General features: G+C 42.1%; 1 pseudogene; it reads left to right on the top strand.

Annotated features, from left to right (window-relative positions):
- The first annotated feature begins 5,067 nt into the window (after window positions 1-5,067).
- Window positions 5,068-5,942, top strand: LOC142433309 (transmembrane protein 126A pseudogene; annotated as a pseudogene).
- Window positions 5,943-6,741: the final 799 nt, after the last annotated feature.

Here is a 6,741-nt window from a genome sequence, read left to right as displayed (position 1 = left end):
AGTTCACACATGTGTGGTCTGGACAGACCCGCTACTCTCCCCGGGCTACATCTTCAATGCTGTTCTATTCTTGTTGTGGGTTAGCTGAAAGTACTGTATATTTTAATAAAAAGCCCTTGTCTGATGCGTCATTGCTAAAGATGTTTTCCCAGTCTGTTGGCTCACTTATTACTTTCTTGCCGAAGTCTTTTGATGTGCACATGTATGTTATATTCAGTATATCCCACTTGTCAATTTGTGCTTCCTCTGTGTTTGTGTCCTTCCCTATTTCCAATAGCTTGTACATTCCCTGCACCAAAGTTCTTAGGTTTGCCCCAATTCCCTCATTGATGGCCCTAATAGTTTGTGGTTTTACCTTGAAGTCTGTGATCCACCTTGACTTTATTCTTGTGCATGGTGTGAGGTGAGGGTCTTGCTTAATTTTTCTGCAGGCAGATAACCATTTTCTCCAGCACCACTTGCTGAAAAGGATGTCTGATTCCTGTTTGATATTTTTTGGGCCCTTATAGAAGATCAGTTGTCTGTATGCTGATGTTTTTATGTCTGGATTTACTGTTCTTTCCCATTGGTCTACATATCTTTATTTATAACAATACCACGCTGTTTGGACCACTGTGACTGAACACCACTGTGTTAAAGTCAGATAAAGTACGACCTCCAACTTTTTCCTTCTTGAGAAGTTCTTTGCTAATTCTGGACTTCTTCCCCCTCCTATGAAATTGGTAGTCAATTTTTCTAATTCCTTAATAAAAGATGTTGGTATTTGTATCAGGATAGCATTAAATTTATATAGTGCCTTGGGTAGGATTGACATCTTTACTATATTGAGTCTTCTGATCCATGAAAATGGGATACTCTTCCATTTGTGGAGGTCACTTTTGGTTTCTTGTAATAATGTTTTGTCGTTTTCCTCATAAAAATCTTTAGGGGTGTTTTTGGATAGGTATAGCCCTAGATACTTCAATTTGTGTTTTGCTACTGTGAAGTGTACTACCTTCTAGATCCCCTCTTCTGTGCTCTCATCCTTCTGTTTGTTGATCTTATATCCTGTAACTCTGCCATATTCCTCTATCACTTCCAGTACTTCCCTTGTTGAACTTTTGGGGTTTTCAATATACAAAATCATATCATCTGAGAATAATGATAATTTCACCTCATCTTTACCCAGATGAATTCCTTTAATGCCTTTCCTTTGCCTTATATTGTTAGCTATGACTTTCAGTGTGATGCTGAATAAAAGAGGGGACAAGGTGCATCCTCGTCTGATCCCCTTTTTCAGTGGAAATGTTTTTTGTCTTTTCTCCATTGATTACTACATTGGCTGTTGGTTTTCATATATGGCTTGTATTGTATTGAGGAATTTTCCTTCCATTCCTATCTTCTTGAGTGTCTTAAACAGGTGTGACTGTTGGATGTTGTCAAATGTATTTTCTGCATCTATTAATATTATCATGTGTTTCTTATCCTTTTTCTTGTCAATGTGGCAAATAATGTTGATGGCCTTTCAGATATTGAACCATCTCTGCATCCCTGGAATGAATCCCGCTTGGTCACGATGAATTATTCATCTTGTATTCTATTAGCCAATATTTTGTAAAGAATTTTTGCATTGGTGTTCAGTAGAGACATCGGTCTATAGTTCTCAATTCTTGTGAGATCCTTGCCCTCTTTAGGTATCAGTGCTATAGAAAGAATTTGGGAGTTTGCCAATTGTTCTGGAAGAGGTTGTGAAGGAATGATGTCAGTTCTTCCCTGAATGCTTGGTAAAATTCTGCTGTGAAGCTGTCTGGCCCAAGGATTTTTTTAGTTGGTAGTCCTTTGATAACTTTATCTAGTTCTTCTATTGTTAGGGGTCTGTTGAAGTTCTTGATGTCCATCTGGGATAATCTAGGGAGAGGTTCTTTTGCCAATTATTTTTCCATGTTTTCCAAGTTTTGGGATTCATTGGAGTACAGGCCTTCATAGTATTGTGTAATTAACCTTTCAGTTTTATTTGTTATTTCCCCTGTTTCATTCCTCATCCTGTCTATTGATGTTTATTCCTTCCTTTGTTTGGTTAGGTTTGACAACGTTCTATCAATTCTGTTAATTCTGTCAAATAACTTTTTTTCTGCATGGATTTTTTGGTATTGACTTCTTGTTTTCCCACTCATTTATCTCTGCCTTGATTTTATTATTTCTTTTCTTTCAATATAAGTAGGATCATTCTGTTGACTCTGCTCTAATTGCTGGAGGCTTTGAGACAGAGTATCAATCTTAGGTCTCCCTTCCTTTTTCATGTGCGCATTTATCGCTATCAAGCTTTCTCTGATAACTGCTTTTGCGGTGTCCCAAAGGTTATGGTACGTTGTGTTCTCATTCTTGTTGGTTTCTAAAAACTTTCTAATTTCATTTCTGATCTGGACAAGTACCCACTCATTTTGCAGTAGTGACTATTTATCCTCCAATTATTTGCCCTTGTTTTCTTAACCATCCTTATGTTGATTTCCAGTCTTACTGTGTAGTGGTCTGAGAGGGAAGTTTGAGTGATATCTATGTGCTTGAATTTACTCAGGTTTGACTTGTGCCCCAAAAATGCGTTCTATCTTCGAGTGTGTGCCATGTGAACTTGAAAAGAATGTGATTTATTTTGCATTTGGGTGAAGAGCTCTAAAAATGTCTATTAGTTCAAGTGGCCTAATTGTTGAGTTTAGTTCTGAAGCTTCCTTATTAGGCTTCTTTCTCTGTGATCTATCTTTCTCAGAGAGCAGTGTATTAAAGTCACCTTCTATGATTGTTGAACCTGTGATTTCTATTTTTCATCTTTTGTTGAAGCCTGTCTGGTTGTCCTCGAGGTCACTGGTACAGTTCTCTGCTTCTTCTAGTCTGTTAGTGATGTCTGTTAACTTGTTATTTGCTTTTGTTACTTTGTCCCTTATCTCTTGTATTTCCTTTTGGTGTTCGTCCCTTAACTCTTGTATTTCCCTTTGGTGTTTGCCCCTTAACTCTTGTATTTCCCTTTGGTATGTGACTTTTATCTCCTCTATCAGTTCATCCTTTTACTCTATTGCTTCCCTCAAATCCTGCATGATTCCCAGCAGCTTTCTCAAGATTTCTTTCTATAGTAGATCAATGTCTGTGTCTTCTATGCACGTTGTTAGGTTCGGAACTTCTTCCAACATTGCATTTTGTTTCTCCTGGGTTTTTTTGTTGTTGTTGAGGTTGTTGGGACATTGCTGGTTTTGTGTCATTTTAGTGTACCTAGGCACCATTTTCCAGAGAATCAAAGAGCACTGGGTTCTATCTTTGGGAGACTTGTAGGGATGCGTCTGTGGACTGCCAGCAGCTAACTGCAATGGGGGCTCAGGTTACTGCTTTCTCACACTGGGTTTCACTCTTTCCCAAGCCAACCTATATTCTGTTATTTTGGAGGAAAAATTGGAAGGTCCTCTCAGGGGACACTATTCAGATGGCTTGGGGCTGTGAGGATGGTACTGCACCAGTTGATCACTCAGGAAGCCCTGGCAGTGTGGCCTATGGTGGCATGGAGCACCTCAGAGGGCATGCAGGGTGCCCGCTTTGACTTGAAGTGCCATGGGGGTTGAGCAGGGGTGCTCACTGTTGCAAGGGTGCCATGAAGGTGGACAGAGTTTCTCTAGGTGGTGGCAAGGGCTGGGCGGGGTTCCTTCAGTGACATGGAGTGCCATGGATGGTAGTCAGAAATTCTTCTAGGTGCTTGGGGTGCCTTGGAGGGCTTGGAGGATGGGCACAAGTTCCCGTAGCCACATGGAGGGTCAGAGGGAGTTTTCTCAGCCTCGTGGGGGGCAGGGCAGGACATACAGTTCTTCAAGCAGCTTGAAGGGGCTCAGAGGATGGGTGGGAGTTCCCCCAGCCACTTGGAGGGCCTTGGTGGGTGGAATATCCCCCTACCACTTGGAGGGTGGGCAGGAGTTCCCCTAGCTTCTTGGAGGGCAGCAGGAATAGCCCGTTTGGAGGGCCAGGGAGGTCAATCGGGAGTTCCCTCAGCTGTGTTGAGGGCTTTGGAGGACAGGTGTTGATTCCTCAAACCTCTTGCAGGGCCACAGAAAGTGGGCCAGAGTTCCCCCAACTGTGTGGTAGGTGGGTGGGGTTGCCTTAGGCAGAGGCAGTGCCCTGGAGGCTGGTTGTGGTGGGTGAAAAGAAAGAGAGAGAGAGAGAGAGAGAGAGAGAGAGAGAGAGAGAGAGAGAGAGAGAAAGAAAGAAAGAAAGAAAGAAAGAAAGAAAGAAAGAAAGAAAGAAAGAAAGAAAGAAAGAAAGAAATAACTGAGCTACCCACGACTGTGGTGGGAAAGAGAGGAAAAAAAGAAAATACCATAGTCCCAACCACCTGACCATGGGGATGGAGAGGGTTAAACCCTGCTTAAAGGCAGCAGCAGCTCTGGTGGAGTTGAAGTAGAGATCTTGGGCTTAAGGTGGCTAAGGTAGCCAGGCGCTGGCTGGGACTGTGGCAGGACTACAGCTAAGCCCTAGCCAGCTTCCTCAGTGGTGAGCCCAAAGCCCACGGTTCTTCAAAACCTAGTGGATCTGAGTCTACTTATCTTTATGACGCTCCTCCTGTTACCTGGAAGAATGAAGTTTCCTGCTCAGTGGCTCTTTAGCATTGATTTCCACCAAGTCCCTCCAGTGTGTGTTACTCAGTAGCCATCTTGCCCCCTTCCTCAAAATCCATTAATGATTTTCAGACTCCTCCTTGAAGAAAACTACTCACTGAATCAATTGACTACTCTTATCAGATCACAAAATGGAAGATGAATACAGAGTATTTGCCAAACTATTGAGAAGCATTGCGTAGCCAAGTTGACACATAGCATGGACTACTACACCTTGAAAATAAACCAAATAACTTATAAGGGTTAAAAAAAGTCATCTGACTTCCAACTTCTCCATAACAACATCCAACTTAGAAGATGGAAGGAGCAATGTTGACTAAATTTTCAGGGAAGAAGAATGCATGCCAAACCTGCCTGCAATCAAATTTTCATGCTTTCTTAGTCCTCAAGAGCCTTTGTATTATTTGATTAATTTCAGTGAACAAATTTAACAGTGAACATGACTATGAGTATTCAATGGAGGTCCATTAAAAGCTGGAACAACTGTACATTAAAAAATAGCATAAAGGAGTCTCGTGCCCACCAAAAATGGCTGCACCCGGGCTATTGAAGCAGAGTTTGTTTTGCGCCCCTCTGGCAAAGCTGAGAATAATAAGGAGGCACCGGCTCCTAAGAAAAGAGGAGCATAAGGCCTCACTTTACACGTTGCATATTTCTCTATTTCAGGAGCCCTAGTAATGCTATCCCAGAAGTGTTGGATTCCTAACCTCAAGGATCCAAGATGGGAAATCATGACCCTGGTGATACTACAAAGGAACCTTAACTCTTAGTATTATAAACAGAAAAATTAACTAACTTCCAGATATAGAAAATAATCTACTTGAACATGGATCAACATATGCTGGACTTAATGCTACTTTCTTTGGCCCAATAACAAACAGTCTTTTTCGACGTGCCTTAAATGTGAAACGGGCTTGGATAGATGCTGGCTTAGCAATAGTGGTGATTCAATATTTTACAGCAGATGTATCATACAAAGGTTTTGTAAGTTTTCCTTTGAGTACGGGTTATTTGAACTGTGAAACTTGCACTGTGAAACCAGGTAGACTGGCCAGTCTTGTTCTTGGTGGTTTTATCCTGTTATCTTGGTTATACCCATCAATGGGTGGCCTAGCAGCCAGGTATGACTCAATCCTGCTACCAGAGAAAGAAAATATCTTAACTTACTGAATTGGAATGTCTAAGCCTGTCTTTAGAAAGATGATGTTTCCCATTTTTCTTCAGACTGTATTTGCAGCATACCTTGGGTATAGACAATATAAACTCCTCCTAAAAACTCTTTAATTACCAGAGTATGGTTTAGAAATTCCCTGATTTAGCTCGGAAGCAAGAAAGACCACAGAGAAGAAGCACACAAGCCTAAGTGAACACATGGTGTTGAAAGGATCAGGTAGCAGACACCAAAGGACAAAAACCACTATTGTGTGATCACCTTGCTCACATAAATGCTGAAGACGAATGTGTGCATAAGTAAGTGTTGTGAAGAAGACTGATGGTGACCGGCTACTGAGAGATATAGTGTCTGGGGACTTAAAGGCTTGAAAGTAAACAAGCGGCCATCTAGCCCAGAAGCAACAAAGCCCACATGGAAGCAGTACACCAACATGTGTGATCATGAAGGGCCGCCGAGGGGGACCAGGTTTCAAGCAACAAAGGCGGGGGGAAAATCATATCATTATGAATGAGGGGAGTACATGATAGGGACCCAATGCCCATTTGTAGACAACTGGACATCCCTTGCAGAGGGGTAGTGGGAAGGAGACGAGCCACTCAGGGTTCAGTGTAGCAATAATGAAGCCCAAAACCTTCCTAAACACTTCCTCCTCCCCAATTATCATGATTCCAATTCTACCTTGCAAACCTGGTTAGACCAGAGGATGCACAGCGGTATAGTTGGGATCTGGAAACACAGGGAATCTAGGACAGATGAACTCCTCAGGACCAACAGTGAGAGTGACGATACTGGGAGGGAAGTGGGTGTAGAAAGGGGGATCCGATCTCAGGGATCTACATATAACCTCCTCTCTGGGGGATGGGCAACAGGAAAGTGGGTGAAGGGAGACACTGGGCAGTGTAAGATAAAATAATAATTTATAAATTATTAAGGGCTCAT

Source organism: Tenrec ecaudatus, chromosome X (genome assembly GCF_050624435.1).
Source record: "Tenrec ecaudatus isolate mTenEca1 chromosome X, mTenEca1.hap1, whole genome shotgun sequence".
Taxonomy (NCBI): Eukaryota; Metazoa; Chordata; class Mammalia; order Afrosoricida; family Tenrecidae; genus Tenrec; species Tenrec ecaudatus.
Note: the sequence above shows the minus strand (reverse complement) of the source record. Positions and strands in the feature narration are given on the sequence as shown.